The sequence below is a fragment of the Canis lupus genome, chromosome X (assembly GCF_003254725.2).
Source record: "Canis lupus dingo isolate Sandy chromosome X, ASM325472v2, whole genome shotgun sequence".
NCBI classification, from domain to species: Eukaryota; Metazoa; Chordata; class Mammalia; order Carnivora; family Canidae; genus Canis; species Canis lupus.
In genome coordinates this window covers 19,004,258-19,023,590 of record NC_064281.1, presented here as the reverse complement: position 1 = coordinate 19,023,590, position 19,333 = coordinate 19,004,258, and the positions used below count along the sequence as shown (strand labels likewise).

General features: G+C 40.4%; 1 long non-coding RNA gene across 3 annotated transcripts; it reads right to left on the bottom strand.

The window, feature by feature from the left end:
• Window positions 1-790: 790 nt before the first annotated feature.
• Window positions 791-10,695, bottom strand: LOC112655656 (uncharacterized). Of its 3 annotated transcripts, none has more exons than XR_003133815.2 (4): window positions 10,450-10,695; window positions 7,383-7,537; window positions 1,905-2,117; window positions 791-1,049 (listed from the first exon to the last, which is right to left on the bottom strand). It is a non-coding gene; the product is annotated as an uncharacterized LOC112655656 (long non-coding RNA). The 3 variants fall into 3 exon arrangements; XR_007409413.1 differs by lacking the exon at window positions 7,383-7,537 and adding an exon at window positions 7,237-7,321; XR_007409414.1 differs by lacking the exon at window positions 7,383-7,537 and adding an exon at window positions 7,237-7,321 and having other exon boundaries at window positions 791-1,046.
• Between the last annotated feature and the right edge of the window lie 8,638 nt (window positions 10,696-19,333).

Below are 19,333 nucleotides of genomic sequence, written 5' to 3'. Positions count from 1 at the left end.
GGCTCCCGGTGCATGGAGCCTGCTTCTCCCTCTGCCTATGTCTCTGCCTCTCTCTCTCTCTCTCTCTCTCTCTGTGTGTGTGTGACTATCATAAATTTTTTAAAAAATTTATCATGTCAAGGTTGGTCTTGGTTTGACAGTGGTAACTGTTCCTAATCATAAATTTTTTTAAAAAATTAGAATACCCAAAGACTTTAAGAGAGAGGAAATTTCATAAATAGAGATACCGCACAATTTTCCTCTTGGCTCCTTAGTTCTGATTGGCATTTCCCTTTGCTTTCCCACTCTGTCAGTGATTTATTTGAGGCTGAGGGCACATGCCGAGATGATTTGTGAGGCCTACCTAATGCCACGGTGATAGGGATCAATGGTTTGCTCTAAAAAGTAGTAAAATGCATCATCTCTATTGAACAAACGATATTTCTAAAAATATTTTGCTAAGCAGAGGAGTAAAACTTGAGATTTACTGTCAGGAAAGAAATATTAGAAAGTTAATTCATCTGCCTCATGACACGATTGGCATTTCTCTCAATCAAGCTTTATCTGTCATCCTCATGGAAAGGAAACAGGTGCCTCAAAAAATGTTCATTTCTAAACAGTCTTCTTTGGAGGGGAGAGAATTCTGCCAGAGACAACGCATTTTGCTCTATCACTTCTTTCCATTATGAGGTTTAGGACAAGAGACAACCAAGACCAAAATGAACCCAAACCAATTCTAATATGTAGTGAGGTAGTAAAGCTACATGGCTCAAAGAAGTGCTTTATGGTTAATTATTTTTTTACTTTCTCTCTACTTACAAAATGAATTGCATGCTCAATGCAAAACAAAAACAAAAACAAAACAAAAAACAAAAAACAAAAACAAAAAACAAAAAAAAAACCACCTTGGAAAACCTAAAGGAACATAAGTCAGAAAGCAGTCACACCACCCAAAGATAGCCTTTTCATCTGTACTCATGTAATCATTTTTCTAAAGTTCTGCTTTATTTAAAACATTGGCAGGCCATGGGCTTCACAACACAGGCTGGAAACCTGGAAACTTGATCCTGCTGGACAAGAGAGTGGGGCATATTGGAAACGATAAGAGAAACAAAGGATTTGAAAAAGGAAACTGTAGAAATGTGGTAAGTATAATTTTAGAAAAACAGTGCAAGTTAAATTTTTGATGGAGATAATTGATGCTTTTGCTCTTCTGGTAGAATATATCCATATTTTACGAATAAAATTGTAATGCATGCTAACTCTACTGCATGTAATTAGTGAGTGGGGCCGTGGTAGTCCAGGAAACATTACAAAGTTGGGACATTACAATTTTGCAAATGCCACACACGGAGAACAGAAAGAAATGGATAATGAAGAGTATCGCCAAGTATTATAACTTGATAATGGGCATGAAAGCTACTTGTCAATTATCATGTGCACTACAGATGCTAATATTATTACTGTTCATGACTATTATTCTTACTAAATATATGGAGAGGCAAAAAGTCTGTAGGAAAAACCGAAATTGCATAGAATTTCCTGATTCTCAGGAAGATCTAATGGCCTGAGTATAAAGTGTTAGTTGGCAATATTTGAAGGGTGGTCATATAGAAGAGTGGTTCAGTTTGATCCTATGAATCCCAAGGAGTTCAGGATAAAGACTTTGGACAGTTTTCCTTGATTAAAAACAATCACTTGGGACGCCTGTGGGGCTCAGTTGGTGAAGTGTCTGATTCTTGATTTCTGCTCAGGCCCCTGCCATGCTTTCAGGGTCATGGGATCAAACCCTAGGTTGGGCTCTGCACTGGCATTGAGACTGCTTGGGATTCTCTCTCTCTCTCCTTCTCCCTTTGCCCCTCTTCCTCCCCCTAAAAAAATCACTTTAGAAAAATAAATGAAATGATAACTAAGTAGCATCCTACCTTCATGAGAAAATTTTCCTTAAATTTCAGAATAAGTCCAGGCATTTTACTTCACTTTTGATGTCCCTCTGTGAGAGCCTGGAGAAGGCTTTGGGACCAGACTGAGTTGTTTTCCTTTTTGGAAAAATTTTGTTCTCTCCATGTTGAGCATTTTCTCCAAGTCAGCCTTTTAAAATATTTCTTTCATGTATTAGTCAGACACATTTCCAGCACCTGAAAAGCAAATACACTATGTTTATGTCATCTGAGAAGCCGCAAAGCTTTCTGCTCATCACCCACTGATGTTAAAACTACATTATTCGTAACAACCCCAGTAGCTGAGATTGCAAAAAGCTGAATTGTTTTCTCTTTGAAAATTTAACATTATTATTATTGCAGGGTCTTTATTTTATTCCTCTGTGTAAATCAGGGTAGGATAAGTGTCATAACAAACGATTCAAAAAATCTCAGTGGTTTAGTACAATGAGAGTTTATTTTTCACTGATGTCACATTCCAGCTCAGGTAGAGAGTGTTGGTGACTCTGTTCCACTCAATCATTCAGGGACCCAGTGCCCTTCTGTCATGTGGTGTAGATCACTTCTACCCAGATTTTGTTGGCTGGAATTCAGTGACGTAGCCCCTCCTGTCCGTCTAGCTCTTTGCCCAGGAGGAAGAGAAATGATGTATTATGAATGCATAGAAGTCTCTACAGCACCTCAAAAAATTGTAATAATAGGCAATAAAAGTCTAAAATCTAGATTATTTCTAAAAATAGAAAGTCAACATTAAAATCAGAAGAATGGTTACATGATAAGAATTTTGGCTTTGAGATATCTCCAGTGTATACCTGTGTATCTCAAGCTGATTTTAGGGAGACTCTCTCAGTTGCTGGGCTGTTGGAAACTTGACTCTAATCAGATATCATTAAAGGACCAGCTGTGGGGCAGTGATTTCTGACCTGGGTCTCTGACCCCTGAAAATTCTCAAAATGGATCCATGCCATCCATATGCAAAAACTAATTTCCTTTTTTTTTTAAGAAAATATTTTATTTATTTATTTGAGAGAGAGAGGATGAGCCAGGGGGAGGGGCAAAGAGAGAGGGAAAAGCAGTCTCCCCACTGACCAGGGAGCCTGATGTGGGGCTTGATGCTAGGACCCTGGATCATGACCTGAGCCAAAGGCAGATGCTTAATGGACTGAGCCACCCAGGCACCCCATCAACAACTCATTTTCTAAATCAGCCACTGAACCAGGTCAGGGGACATTATGTAATGCTCAAAAGTGCTATGCTGTTCTTTGCTAATGATACAATTCTAAGAATTGAGTTGTATTTCTTGGAGCCTGTTTGAGGGCTTATAATAGACTGCGGTGTGTCCAGGGAAGAGTGACTAGGAGAATGAGGGCATTTCAAATGATATTATTCATTCACTGCTGTTGAGGGCCCACCATGTACCATTCACCATGGTGCTAGAGATAGAACAAAAGAAGCAGTATTTCTGCCTTCACGGAACTTAGTAATGGTGACAGTGAACAAGAAAACCAATGTATGAACATGTTAAATTTAACTAGTGTATTCCTGAAGAAAATAAAGTGATGTGCTAGGGAGTGTCTAGTAGGGATGAGATGTCATTAGGCAGACTTAGTCAGGGAAGGTCTTTCTGAGGAGGTGGGATATTTTAGTGGAGATATGAATGGTGAGAAGGATCCAGCCTTGTGGGGGAAGAACATTCCAGTATAAACTCCAAGGGAGGAAGGACGTTGGTGTGTTCAAGTAACAAAAAGGCCAGTGTGACTTAAGTGCCTGAGCAGAGCAGGGGTTGGGGGGCTGGGTCGCAAAGAGACAGAGAGATGGGGAGCATCCAGATTGTGGTGTTTGGGTTTTGATCTCAGTGTCTTGAGAGGCCAGCAAAGGGTTTTAAGTAAGAAAGTGATGTGGCACTTGACGGGATGAGCACTGGGTGTTATTCTGTATGTTGGCAAATTGAACACCAATAAAAAATAAATTTATTAAAAAAAAAGAAAGTGATGTGGCTGGGTTTACATGATTCAAATGGCGTCCTGGCTGCTGTGTGGTACATGGAATGTAGGGATATGAGAGTGGAACCAGAGAGGCCAGTTCTGGGCTGCTGGCCACCGGGTCAAGGATGCTGCTGCTTGTAGACACTGGTAGCAGAAGGAAGGTCAGAAAGGGTGATGAATCTTTGATGGAGGTTGGCTACCCTAGGAAGGTGTTGTTAGAGAAGAGGAATCCAGATTACTCCTAGGTTTTTGGTATGCACTGCTGGGTAGAGATCTTTCTGGAATGCTGAGGGAGGATTCAAGTGTTGGTTGATCCAGGTGAGCTTTCGGGTTCTTTGAAACTTAAGGGCCACAATTTGATGCAAGACAAAATAGGAGCTGGGGGGGCACCGCCCCCCAGGGATAGGGGGCTGGTGATCTTGCTCCTGGAGGTTCTATCCCATGAAGTGTTACGCACAGACTCCTGCAGGTACCATGGGCTCTGCAGCTACAGCCTTAGTCTTTGGGAGGCTGTGCTATCCGCTGCGATAGAATAGAAAGCCTCCATTTTGTAGACTGGAGCATTCCTTCCACCCTACCCTTCTTTCCTGAGTTGTAAGGCTAATTGCCATTCTTTTTCCTTAGTTTTTTTTTTTTTTTTAAAGCTTAATCTTATTATGAGAAGTTACATTCTGGCTAAAATGCATTCTCAGCTTCCCTTATAACTAGGGGTGGCCAATGATGCGTAGGCAAAACACGCTGGCTGAGACCTATGGGAAGACACTATAAGAGGCACAGGTCAGCTTGGAACACAGGTGTGATGGCTGGTGATAAAGCAACTGCTTTGGCCTGCAGCAGACTTGAAAATGACAGCTGAGAGCTCAGGCAGGGGAGGCAGAAAGGTACAAGGAGCCCAAGGCCTGGATGACAACATGGAGACGTCCCATGTCTCTGAAGTGCCTATCCTCATGCTTCTTTTATGCAAGAGAAAAAGCCCCTATCCTATTTAAACCACTGGTATTTTACTTATCAGCAGCCAAATACAATTCCTAATTGGGAATGCTTCTCCTCCCCAGCTGAAACTGCTTTTCAAAGCAGCGTCTCCTCTTTTCTGTGAGTTGCCCCAAGCTTGTTTCCTTGGGCAAAGAAGTTAGATAAGTGCTGCCTGCCCTATCCTCACCGAGGCCTTCCTTAACCACCCTATTTAAAAATGTACCCCCCTACCTCTACTCCCTCATCCTCACTTACTGCTTTATTTTTCTCCACGCCACTTATCAGTGTCTCACATACCGTATGATTTATGTATTTTATTTATTGTGTCTCTCTTGCACTTCTCCCCACAATCTTAAATTAAGCTCTGTGAGGAGTTTTGTCTGTTTCATTCCCTGCTGTATGCTCTGATCTGATTCCTCCTAAACGATTCAGTTTGTAGAGAAATGAACACAGAGACCAGCAGTGACTGACACTTCTGCTGCTCCTTTGGCCTGTATTCATTCTCTCTCTCTCTCTCTCTCTCTCTCTCATACACACAGACATGCATTATATGTGTACATTGTTATTATAAGTTCACTTCCGTTCTCTTTGGCCCATGTCTTACTGAATTAAAAAACACCTTAGAAATAAAGGTCAGGGATCCCTGGGTGGCGCAGCGGTTTGGCGCCTGCCTTTGGCCCAGGGCGCGATCCTGGAGACCCGGGATCGAATCCCACGTCAGGCTCTCGGTGCATGGAGCCTGCTTCTCCCTCTGCCTGTGTCTCTGCCTCTCTCTCTCTCTCTCTCTCTCTCTCTCTGAGACTATCATAAATAAAAATTTAAAAAAATAAAAAAGAAATAAAGGTCAAATGCCAATCGGCAAGGAGAAAGGACAAAGTTCCCAGTATTCCCCTGTGTCTTGTCATGCCGGAGCATTTTGTGTGATGTAGACTTGCTGGGAAGCAGTCCTCATTTTTCCCGGCACCAGGCACTAATGATGACCTCCGTGCATTGTCTTGTTTGAGGTCACGTAAGAGAGGAGAAAGGCTCAGTCAGGCATCCACTCTCAGAAGGGAGCTGGCAGTAAGTAGCACTGGGGTCTTAGGTGAAATGACTGAAGAAGCTCACCAGGGTCCAGCTGTTCATGTCACCTGCTCCCAGTTCCATGTTAGTTGGTCTGAATGCATTTGCAGGGCCCAGACTCACTCTCTGTTCCTCTCTTGCCTCCATGTGGTGTGAAAAAAAAGAGGATGAAGTTTTGCTTGATAATGAAAGGGCCATCCCAGAGATGACAGGGGACCCCAGCCAGGACGCTATGCGTCTGGCTCCAGGGAAAGTAAGACCTACTTTCCTAGTCTGGGCATGGCACACTTAAGGGGCAGCAGAGCCCAGGGCAGTCAGGTCACTGGAGAATTTGCCCTGTTAGTGAGGCGGGATGGTCCAAAGGCAGGGTCAGGGTCCAGTCTGGGGTCCAAGGCCTCTTGTTCTGCCTCTGCCGTCTATATACCTCCTCATGGGAAATCTGTCGGCCTGCTCTTGCCGGTGTCTTTCCTGTTGTTTCCTAGTTCTGCAATCGTAAACAGGAGATGAAAGGATCTGAGAGCTGCTTGCTCCACAGCAGTTCGGGGCAAATGAATGAAACAAAAAGTTCAGATTAACCTCTTTCAATGACATATTGTTGCTTAACACAGTATTCTCACATGCGGTGGCTCAAAACAAAGCAACTTACTATTTCTCCTGGCCTCTTGTGAGTAGAAAATGAGATAATGTATGCATAGCCCTGAGCACAGTATCAGGCACAGAGCTGGCACTCCATAATTATTGTCCTTTGTAGAGAATGACCTTGCCCATGACCATATCCTGAGGCTCTGCACCATCTTGAAATTGCATATTAGAGCAGCACAGTAGAACTTTGGGATTGCCTGCTATTAGGGTTGCCCCTAAAATGTCAGGGGGGCACCTGACAAATATTTTGTGTGTGACCTCTATCTATGTAAGCAATTGAATAAAAATTGTACTATAAAAATTCATGGATGCATGTGAGGTTTAGCATTTTACTGATGAAGATTTAGGACAGTGGATGAGTAGAGATGTGCTATTTACATATGTGTTTATTGTCAGATCAATACATGTGAAGATTCTTTGTTGTGTCCAGCCATCATGTCTTCTCGTTCAGATCTCGGTACCACCTAATTAGTGTTCTTTATTGTCAAATACACCGTTCCTGGCTTGTGTCACCTAGCACCCCTTGCTTACTTCCTGAGAAAGAGATAGACTCACAATACCATGGCTCTTTGGAACCTGTTTATATTGGAACAACCGAGATCTTCTTGCCGTTCATTTTCCCTGGGACCCTTATTTAATGCTGGCTATTTCATTACCTGTGATACTGCATCAGCCGTCACACTGCCACAGATCCCAGCTGCCACGGATTTTCCCGAGGTAATCTACCAGGTTTTGTCGATGCTGGACAAAGTAGGCAGGAAAGTGTGAACGAGAAGTAATTTTAGGGTCATGTTAAATTTACCTTTCAGAATTTTATAGCGTTAATGCACAAAGACACATCTTCCAACCATGTGTTCTCTTGAACTCCTTAGGCCATAATCACTGCATTTCTGTATTGTGGTCCGATTTGATGTTGATCAGCATACTGGGTATCATTGGTGGTGGTGGAACAGGTAACTAGAGGTGGAGCAAGGGTGGGTGAGTTGACACCCACACCCACACATGTGGCCCCAACCTCCTTCTTTACTTGTGATTTTGACTCTGCTTGTGAATATACTTACTGGCCAGAAAAATGAAGGTTCTGTATCAATCAGTCATATCATTGACTTGGGATGCTACTAAAGTATAGTGAGAGCGTTGGGAGGGAATACTTTAAGGAACTTAAATGAAAGGGAGTGTGTTTTTAATCAGCGTTGGCTGTGTTAGGTATTTGAGGAAGCTACTGCTTTGCTCATGGACTCTGGTGATAGCTTCCTAGAAGGGGTCTCCACTTCTGAGCATGCAGAAAACAAATATTAGAACTCCAATGTGTATTTACTTTTGGTTAAAAAAAAGGGAAAAAAGGGCAGCCTGGATGGCTCAGTGGTTTAGCGTTGCCTTCAGCCCAGGGCGTGATCCTGGAGACCCAGGATCGAGTCCCACGTCGGGCTCTCTGCATGGAGCCTGCTTCTCCCTCTGCTTGTGTCTCTGCCTCTCTCTCTGCATCTCTCTGTGTCTCTCATGGATAAATAAATAAAATCTTTTTTAAAAAAAAGGAAAAAAAAGAAGAAACAAATTAAGCTTTTCTAATATTTAGTGTTGCCAGATAAAAGACAGGCTGCCTACTTAAATGTGAGTTTCAGATAAACAACAATTTTTAAGTCTAAGTATGCCCCCATTGGCATAAAGTAGTGTTTGTCATGTATTTGAAATTCTAATTTAATTAGGCATCCAGTACTTTTATTTTCATAATATGATGACTCTGCTATGACTCTGCTAGTATTTAATATACAGAAGGACACAGATGCCCCTCCTTGGTCTGTATGTTACATGGTCACCCTATCACATATCCTGAGGGCAAAGAGGTATTGACAGTGGGTCCATGGCTCATTATATGTTTTTAGGTAGTTACCACTTACTAAAGTTTACATGTACCCGGTTAAGGGCTTATAAATATGATCTATTTTTAAAACACATCATCATCATTATTATTATTATTATTATTATTATTACTATTAAGTTATAGCTATTAAGAATCCGCATTAGCGGAATTTAGCATGACTTTTGTCCATCGAAAGATGAATGGATAAAGAAGATGTGGTCTATGTATACAATGGAATATTACTCAGCCATTAGAAACAACAAATACCCACCATTTGCTTCAACGTGGATGGAACTGGAGGGTATTATGCTGAGTGAAGTAAGTCAATCGGAAAAGGACAAACATTATGTGGTCTCATTCGTTTGGGGAATATAAAAAATAGTGAAAGGGAATGAAGGGGAAAGGAGAGAAAATGAGTGGGAAATATCAGTGAAGGTGACAGAACATGAGAGTCACCTAACTCTGGGAAACGTACAAGGGGTAGTGGAAGGGGAGGTGGGCAGGAGGATGGGGTGACTGGGTGATGGGCACTGAGGTGGGCACTTGACAGGATGAGCACTGGGTGTTATGCTATATGTGGGCAAATCGAACTCCAATAAAAAAATATACCAAAAAAAGTCAATCTAAAATTTCCTAATGAGTGCTAGAGAGGTAATATGTGACTTTTGAACTAAATTAAGAAAGGAAGAGTATGTTGGATCATACTACTCAAAAATTTCATATTTTGCCAGTGAGAGCAGGGGTGACTTTTGTACCTCTAATGAATGAAACAAAATTAAGCATAATTTTTAAAAGATTACATTTTCATTTTTAATGTTTTTGATATTTCAATTTTGGGCACATGTTTTATAATGTGATAATATATTAGTGTAATAGAACATGTATGTGCTTTATGAATAAGCGTATATATATTCAGGGGTATGCAAAAATCTCTCGTACAGGTAGGATGCTTGCTTTATCCAAATAGTTTGGAGGCCCCTCACTTAAAATTTTGTTTTATATGTGGGGGTGTGGGTTTGTCTTGGTGGAAGCAACTACTAGCTTTAAGAATAATTGCTTGTTCTCAAGTTGTAATCAGTAACATTCTTGTGGTTGAACAGATTGCAAAATTTCACCAGATTTATACTTAGATGCCTATAAGAGAGAAATTTGGAAGCTCTCTAACATCTTTGTAAAGCCTCCAAAAGAGTAGCCACACTGCTAGAGAGAGTAGCTCGGAACCCTGTGTTACAGAGACCTGGAAGTTTATAAAAAGACTTCACTCCTTAGTTCCTGGCTGCCTCAGATTCATGGAGAACTTGCCCAGTGCATCAGGCCTTCATATACACATAAGGAGTTGGTCGTAAGGTGCAAACTTCCAATCGTAAAATGAATGAGTCCTAGGGGTCTAATGTAGAGCATGGTGACTATAGCTGACCATCCTCTATTATATACCTGAAAGTTGGTAAGAGGGACCTTAAATGTTCTCACCACACAAAAAAGTTAATTATGTGAGGTGATAGAGGTGTTAGCTAGCCTTACTGTGGTAATCATCTTGCAGTATATATGTGTATCAAGATATCACATTGTACACTTTAAACTTACAAATGTTATATATCAGTAATATCTCAGTAAAGCCAGGAAAAAAGTGGGTGGAGATGGCAAATGTCAGTAGGGGGTGAAAACCGAGTCCTTTTCTAGAAAACCTCCCTAGAGACATTAGCATCCTGGGCTCCCGGGTTTTCTTTGGAGTGAGAGGTTTTCTCTGGAGGACACAGCCCGACCACCTGGCAGCCGTGGTAACAGGTGGTCCCAGCCGCTGTATTCATTGCTCTAGGGATCCGCCGTGAGCCTCCATGAGAGGGTGATCCCTTGCACCCAGGATGACAGGCCAGTGCTCATCACAGCCACATTCCCCACCACGCTTCTGGGCTGGAGCAGCAGTGTCCTCACGACTGCAGCAAGAGAGAAGCCTCACAGCACGGGTGGCAGGAGGCTTTTGGCAGCCTCACAGGATGTCTGCAAATACCTTTCACTTATGCAGTTTGGCAGTGCAGTGGCGCATGGAGACAGCATCCTGGCTCTGCTTGGGAGATACTGGCCTTGGAAGCTGACTTCTCAGGTTGAAATCTTGAGACTGAGGCTTAAAACAGTATAGGAAAGGCCATGGCATTTCCAGAAACCCTTCTCTTCTGCTGGCCAATAGATGGTGGCTTTAAATGTGCAGTGCAGTCAGGCTAGAAAAGAAGAAAGGATTTAGAGTGCTGGTAGAGCCATTATTTCAATAGTATGGAACATAATGGTTTCTTTGGTAACCAAGCCAGGGAGACACCCACACAAAGTTAGAATGCATTGGGCTCATTTCTGTTCCCCACCCCACCCCCCAATCCAACGAGATTAAAATAGTATAAAGAGAAAAATGAGATGCAGCAGCATTTCATACCAGAGGGGCTTCGTTCCCTATGAGAATATATTAATGACCTATATGTCATCTTATGGACAAGGGGACATAGCAGTTTTTAGCTATGAAACTCTGTATTCATGGTCACTCAGATGGCTTTATTCTACTACCTGCCCAGACTTCAGAGCTTATTTTGTAGATAGGACACTGAGAAACAAGGTGGGGGGGGGGCAAGGGAACGAGAAACATTTAACCCCTTCTGCACTGCCCATGTTCTTAGTGTCAGCCAGGCAAAGGCAGCACACAAAAGGCAAAACAAATGAGTTTGAAAGGAAACCATGTACTTTTAGTTCTATGAGTAATTGTTCTCCTAGCTGATAAAGTTCCAAACCCCTACTCTGGATGAGGGTTTAAAAGTGTCACATAACAGGATTCACATGTGAAGCATCAACAAGAGAGTGCCCTCCTAGATTTACAGTTCTGTCCATTGGAATTTTTTTGTTCTTGTTGATGGAATTGCTCTGTATCTTCACTATCCAATGAGGAAGCCACTGGCCATGTGAGGCTATTTAAAATTCAGTTTCTCCATTTAAATTAAATGGCCATATGTGGCTAGTGGCTACTGGATGGGAGAGTGCTGTTAGAAGTTCAGAAGGAAAGGATGATTTTCATCACTGAAAAATCACCAAATAGCAATTTGTCTTTAATGTTTCACTTTACCATTTTTTTTTCCTGGTGTCAACTTTCTCATCTGGATGTTACCCTATGGATTACCAAAAGCAATGTTTTACCTAACAGTTCTAATAATAGTGTATCCAGGGGGCCTCAGGCACTCCACAAACATCATCTCATTAATTCCTCCAAACTCCCAATGGGACAGGTAGGGAATACAGATAATTATGTTTAATTTTATAAAAGAGAAAAACAAACATTAGTCTAAAATGTAAATTATTAGCAGCGGAGGGCCTTCTGGAATCCCACTCTTCTTTTGCTTTCTTTGTACTTTACAGCAGACAAAATTCCAGCCTTTCTGTTTGAGGAACTGACATTAGTTAAATAATCAAGATGATATATGTACATGTGCCATGGAGAAGAGATACTTGAGCCTGTAATAGGGAGAGTTAAGGCAGAGAAACAGTTTATCTTAAACAGGGGCCAAGAACTAGAGAATGAGCAGCAGCAATCAACTAGGGATAAAGAGACTATTCCAGTTAGAAGGAGCAACATATGCAAAGGCCCTGAGGTAACAAGGACTACGGTTGAATATGAGAGACTGAAAGAAGGCTGTCATTGGGGAAACATATAAGGAGAAAGTGGGTGAGGTGCAAGATAGGGTTGGAGAAGTTTGCAGAAGCTAGACCAGATAGCCCCTGCAGGCTACTTTTAGGAGCTATATCTTTACCTTAAGTGTGTGACACTGAAAGTTTTCTGTTTTTTTGTTTGTTTTTTATTTGTTTGCTTGTTTTTTTTGTGTGAGATGTATGTGGCCCATGACAGAATTATATTTTCAAAAGGTCACATTAGTTGATTGTGGCAAATAGAGAACAGTTTGGATGGGGGTTGTAGCAAGAGATGGTAGGGATTTGCAAAGACTATTCATTATTTCCTTCTGGATTTATTCTGAACCTATTGAGCAGTCTCAGAACTTGTACTTAACCAGATTCTTTGTATCTTGCATGAGGTCTTTTGGCCTCATGCCAAATGAGATGTCCTTAGGCCTTTTGGCCTAATGAGATGTCCTTACTTTTCTGCTAGAGCTAACCACAGCAATGGTGGGTGATGAGGTAGGGAGGTTCTGGCCTATAGTGTTGTAGGAATACCTTCTGTGACTGATGATTTTAGCATCTTAGTCTTTTCTTTTTCCTTCTATGTTGCTAGTTTTCATCAGAAAAGGCAAATACCATTATTTCCCTTTTTGCTTTGATGTCTTGGATCTTTCAACATTTGCTGACTTAAAAGTATTATTTCAAATTCCTGTCCTGCAGGGTTTTTGTCTTATTGTGTTCCAGGCTTTTGAGACCAATTACAAAACTAATGCTAGGGTTTCTGGGTTCATACTTGAAATATGATAATTTTATGTGATTTATATAATGAAAAAGGAAAAAGATCCTGAAGTTCTATTGTGCTTTTTAATGTCTATTATAATACTTGTTCATTCTGATTTGCATTACAATTATTTATGCATGCATAGTAAGCTCTTTCTATAGCCCCACCCACCTTCCCTTTGGCCTCCTACTCATCCTTCAGATTTCATGTCATCATCACTTCTTCAAGGAAGCATTCCCTGATCTCCCTAACTAGGATGCTTCCCTATCTTATAAATTTTTGTGGTACTGTGATCACTTACAGTAACTCCTCTGCTATTGAATCACTGTCTGTCTGTTGGATGAGGAGGTGGATTGGATCTTGCCCTTGACTGTGCTCACCATTAGGTCCACTGCATCAGCACAATGCCTACCACAGAGGAGGCACTCACTAACTGCTTGCTAATGGATAATTAACTACATTTCTTGAGGTCAGGGAATTTTTGTTTCATGGTTGACCTGCCATTTCTCCCAACATTTGAGGAATTGCTGTGGGCTTCCAGTAGGCTCTGGGGAAACCAGGCCCCCATATCACCCTGGTCCATGCTGGCTTTAGCAACTGCTGGTAGCTGCTATGGCCCCAGGTTGCTCCCATGGGCCCAGGTGGTATCTTTGACATAAGGCTCCAGCTCACCCCAGGACCTGCAGATTCCAATGGCCCTAGGCTGCTCCTGTGGCCCCAGGCTCCTGATGGGCTTTTGGAAACTCAGGCTGCCAGGCAACCCCTGTGACACCAGGCTTCCACTGGATTCCTATAAACCCAGGCTCCCAGCTTACCCTGCTGGCCAGGTGCCATGACACAGGGTGGCTTCAGTGCTACCAGGCTCCTGGAATATTTCAGCATCACCTGACTTCTGCAAGTCTAGGTAGTTTCTGTGGCCCAAGGTTCCCAATCATTCCCTGTAAACATAAGATCCAGGTGGGCACCTATGAATCCAGTCCCCCTGGCAGGCCTAGCACCGGGCCCACTCCATGGACACAGTCAGGCTGGTCCCTGTGTATCTGTGCACCAGGTCTGCCCACTTGCTGACCCAGGCCCCAGACCTGCCTGACCAGTGACTCTAGCAGCAAGCCAGCCCACTGATACCACCAGATGGCCCACCCACAGTCTCTGGACCAGCTGACTGGAGAAGAGTTTTGCTTGCTACGATGGTCTGTAAAGATTGAAAGAGTTGTTTATCTCCTTAAATGCACAGATACCATTGCAAGGCCACAAAGATTATGAATAATTAAGGAAACATGACACCACCAAAGGAAGCAAATAAAACTCCAATGGCTGACTTTAAAGAAATGAAGATCTGTGAATTGTCTGACAAAGAATTCAGAGTAATCTTCCTAAAGAAGTTCTATGAACTACAATAAAACAATCAAATGAAATTAGCAAAGCAATGCATGAACAAAATCAGAAGTTTAACAAAGAAATAGAAACAATTAAAAATAAGCAAACAAATCCTAGAGTTGAAAATTATAGTGACTAAACTGAAGAATTCAATAGAGAGATTCACTAGGAGATTCAGTCAAGTAGAAGAAAGAATTAGTGAACTTGAAGACATATCAGTTGAAATCATTCAGCAGATGAGCAAAAGGAAAAAAAGAGTGAAAAAGAGTGAAGAAAGCCTTTGTGGAGTAAAGGGCACTATTAAAAGTAACAATCTATGCATTTTTGGAGTCCCAGAAAATGAAGAGAGAGAAAGAGGCACAAAGCTTATTTAAAGAAATAATGGATGAGAACTGCTTAAATCTGGGGAGAGATGTAGACATCTAAGTTCATGAATCTAACAGTTCACCCCAAAATTTCAACCCCACGTGGTCTTCTCCAAGATACATTATAATAAAACTGTCTAAATTCAGGCAAATAGGAAATGTTTAAATAGCAGGAGAAAAAAAAATCTCACATATGAAAGAACCCATAAAAGGCTTTCAGTGGATTTCTCTGTAGAACCCTTGCAGGCCAGGATAGAATTGTATCATATATTCAAAGTGTTGGGAGAAAAAAACAAACTACCAACCAAGAATAATCCACCTCACAAATGTGTCTTTCAGGAATGAGGGAGAGATAAAGACTTTTCCAAATAAACTAAAGCAGAGGGAGGTGATTACCACTAGGCTTGCCTTACAAGAAATACTTGTTTGGCAAACTGAAAAGAAAAGATACTAATTAGTAACATAAAAACATATGAAAATATATAAAGATACTGGTAAAGGTAGGTATAGAGTCAAATTTGGAATACTCTAATAATGTAATATGGTGGTATGTTAATTACCTAATTCTAGCTTAAAAGTTTAAAAGAAAAAAGTTTTAAAAATAACTATAGCTACAATAATTTGTCAATGGATATACAATATAAAACGAAGTAAATTATGACATCAAAAACAAAATATGGGGTGGATTGTAAAAAGGTAGATTTTTTTGTATGTGATCAAAGTTATGTTTTCATCAGTTTATTTTTCTTAGAGATTTTATTTATTCATTCATGAAAGACAGAGAGAGGCAGAGACATAGGCAGATGGAGAAGCAGGCTTCTCACAGGGAACCTGATGTGGGACTCGATCCCAGGACACTAGGATCATGCCCTGAGCCAAAGGCAGATGCTCAACCACTGAGCCACCCAGGTGTCCCTGTTTTCATCAGTTTAAAAGACACTGTTATGGGGCACCTGGGTGGCTCAGCGGTTGAGCAGCTGCCTTTGGCTCAGATCGTGATCCCAGGATCTTGGGACCAAGTCCCACATTGGGCTCCTTGCGGAAAGTCTGCTTCTCCCTCTGCCTATGTCTCTGCCTCTCTCTCTCTGAGTCTCTCATGAATAAATAAATAAAGTCTTAAAAAATACACTGTTGTAAGATATTTTGTAAGCCTCATGATAATCATGAAACAAAAACATGCAGTAGGTATACAAAAGATAAAGAGAAGGGAGTCAAAGCATACTAATATGGAAAAATATCAATTCACAAAGAAGGCAGCAAAAGAGGATGAAAGGAAGAAAGGAACTAAGAAAGAGCCAGAAAACTGTTAATAAGATGGCATTAGTAAGTCTTTACCTATTAATAATTACTTTAAATGCAAATGAATAAAATGATCTAATCCAAAGGTATAGCCAAATGAATTAAGAAACAAACCCCATGCTGCCTTCCAAAAACTTCCAGAGACTCACTTCAGCTTTAGGGATACTCATAGGTTCCAAGTGAAGGGATGGAAAAACAAGAGAGCGAGAGTCACTATATATATTAATAGAATGAAAGATAAAAATTATATGATCATCTCAATAGACACTGAAAAAGCATTCGACAAAAGTCAACATCCTTTTATAATATAATCTCTGAACAAATTGGGTGTAGAAGGAACATACTTCAACATAAGAAAGGCCACATATGACAAGCCCACAGCCAACATACTCAGTTATGAAAGGTTGAAAGCTTTTCCTCCAAGATCAGGAACAAGACGGAGGTGCTTACTCTTATCACTCCTATTCAGGATAGTACTGGAAGTCCTAGCCAGAGCAGTCAGGCAAGAAAAAGAACTAAAAATGCATCCAAGTCAGAAAGGAAGGAGTAAAATATTCTCTGATTGTAAGTGATATGATCTTATATATAGAAAACCTGAAGTACTCCACCAAAACACTGTAAGAATTAATAAGAGAATTCAGTAAAGTCACAGGAAACAAAGTCAATATTAAAAAAATCAGTTGTATTTCTGGACACTAACAATGAACTATCTGAAAAAGAAAAAGAGACAAAAATCCTAATCACATGCTTGGCTAAATTTATTCCTAAGGATTTCATTATTTTTGATAAAATAGCATCAAATTTAACCAAGGATGTGTGTGATTGAAAGATCTGTACACTGAAAATTACAAGACATTGATGAAAGAAATTGAAGAAGACACATATAAACAGGAAGATACTCTGTGTTCATGGATCAGCAAAGTTGATACTGTGAATATGTCCATACTACCCAAAGTCATCTATAGATTCAAAGAAATCCCTATCAGAATTCCAATGGCATTTTTCACAGAATAGAAGAAAAATCCTAAAATGTTTCTGGAAACATAAAAGACATTGGGTAGCCAAAGAAATCTGAAGAAAGAACAAAGCTGGAAGCATCACACTTCCTAATTTCAAACATTATTACAAAGCTATAGTAATAAAAAATGTATAGTACTTACATAAAAACCAAACAGTCTGATTTTAAAATAGGCAAAGGATTTGAATAGACATTTTTCCAAAGAAGATATACAAATGGCCAACAGGTACATAAAAAGATGCTCAATAGCACAAATCATCAGGGAAATACCAATCACAACCACAGTGAAATATCACCTCACACCTGTAGAATGGCTGTTATAAAAAAGATAAGGGCCAACAGGAGTTGGCAAAGATATGGAGAAAAGGGAACCCTTGTGCACTATTGGTGGAAATGTAAATTGGTGTAGCCACTTTAGAAAACAGAGTGGAGGTTCCTCAGAAAATTAAAAATAGCTATGATCCAGCAATTCCACTTCTGAGTATATACCCAAAAGAAGTGAAATTACTATCTTGAATATTTAACTGCACCTCCATATTCATCACAGCACTATTCGCAATAGTCAAGATATGGAAACAGCTTAAGTGTCCGTCAGTGGATGAATGGATAAAGAAAATTTGGTATATATTTACAATGGTATATTATTCAGCCAGAAAAATGAAAATCCTGCCCTTTGGGACAGTATGGATGGACCTTGAGGGCATTATGCTAAGTGACATTAAGCCAGACAGAGAAAGACAAATACTGTATGTTCTAACTTATATATGGAATCTAAAAATGCTGAATTCATCAAAACAGAGAATAGAGTGGTAGTGGTTACCAGGAATTTGAGGGATAAGGAAATGGGGAGATATTGGTCAAAGATTACAGACTTCTAGCTATAAGATGAGTAAGTTCGAAGAATCTAATGTATAGTATATGGTGATTATAATTAACAATACTGCGTGTGTATATACTTGGAAATTATTAAGAGATCTTACATGTTATCACTACAGCTAAATGTTAATTATGGGAGGGGGTAGAGGTGCTAACTAACCTTCTTGTGGTAAACATTTTATAATATATATGTGTATCAAATCATCATGCTGTACACCTTAAACTAAATACATTATATATCAGTAATATCTCAATAAAGCTGGAAAAAATTTATGTGAAACCTATATTATTTTTTGGAGAAATGTGACTATGGTTATTTTTAAATTTAAATTTAAATTCTAGTTAGTTAACATACGGTGCAATATTGGTTTCAGGAGTAGAATTCAGTAGTAATTCATCACTTACATACACTACTCAGTGCTCATCACAAGTGCCCTCCTTAATACCCTCATCCGTGTATCCCATCCCCCACCCACATCCCTCCATCAACCCTCTGTTTGTTCTGTGTTGTTAAGAGTCTCTTGTGATTTGTTTCCCTCTCTCTTCTTTTTGTTCCCCTGCCTTCCCATACATTCATCTGTTTTGTTTCTTAAATACCATATAGGAGTGAAATCATATAGTATTTGTCTTTCTCTGATTGACGTATGTTGCTTAACAGGATTTCATTCTTTTTAATGGCTGAGTAATACACACACACACACACACACACACACACACACACCCCACATCTTTATCCATTCGTCAGTTGATGGACATTTGGGCTGTCTCCATAGTTTGGCTATTGTTGATAATGCTGCTATAAACATCCAGGAGTTTGTACTCCTCTGAGTCTGTATTTTATGTCCTTGGGTAAATACCTAGTAGTGCCAATTGCTGGCACATAGGTAGTTCTATCTTTAACTTTTTGAGGAACCTCCATACTGTTCTCCAGAATGATTACACCAGTTTGCATTCCCAGGAACCGTGGATGAGGGTTCCCCTTTCTCTGCATCCTTGCCACCACTACCTGTTGTTTCTTGTGTTGTTAATTTTAGTCGTTCTGGCAGGTGTGAGTTGGAAACCTGTATTATTCATTTCAGCCATTTCACGGGTCATTTTTGGCAGAGATGCCAGTATTCAAGTGGACATAGCTTGCCACTTACTACAAATGCATTAAATATAGTCCATTTAAAATGGGAAGAAGATACTAAAAAACATAACATATACAGGAATATAGTGAAATAGGTAAGAGCAGTGATTTTAAAGCCAAACTATGAGAATTCAAATCAGGGTTCTTGACCTTACTAGCTGCACGGCCATGTATAAGTTGTTTAACCTCTCTGTTTCCTCATTTGTAACATGGAGACAGTGATTCCTACCTCAAATAATATTATGATGCATACCTGAGTCAATTTATATAAGTCATTTACAGCAATGCCTTGCATAAGTGTTACGCTGTTTCTGTTTTGCGACTGTTCCTAGGAAGGACAGGCTATGTGAGGTTAACTAGGGCCCCAGTAGCAAAAACCCTCAAGTTCCTCCATGGCTCCTT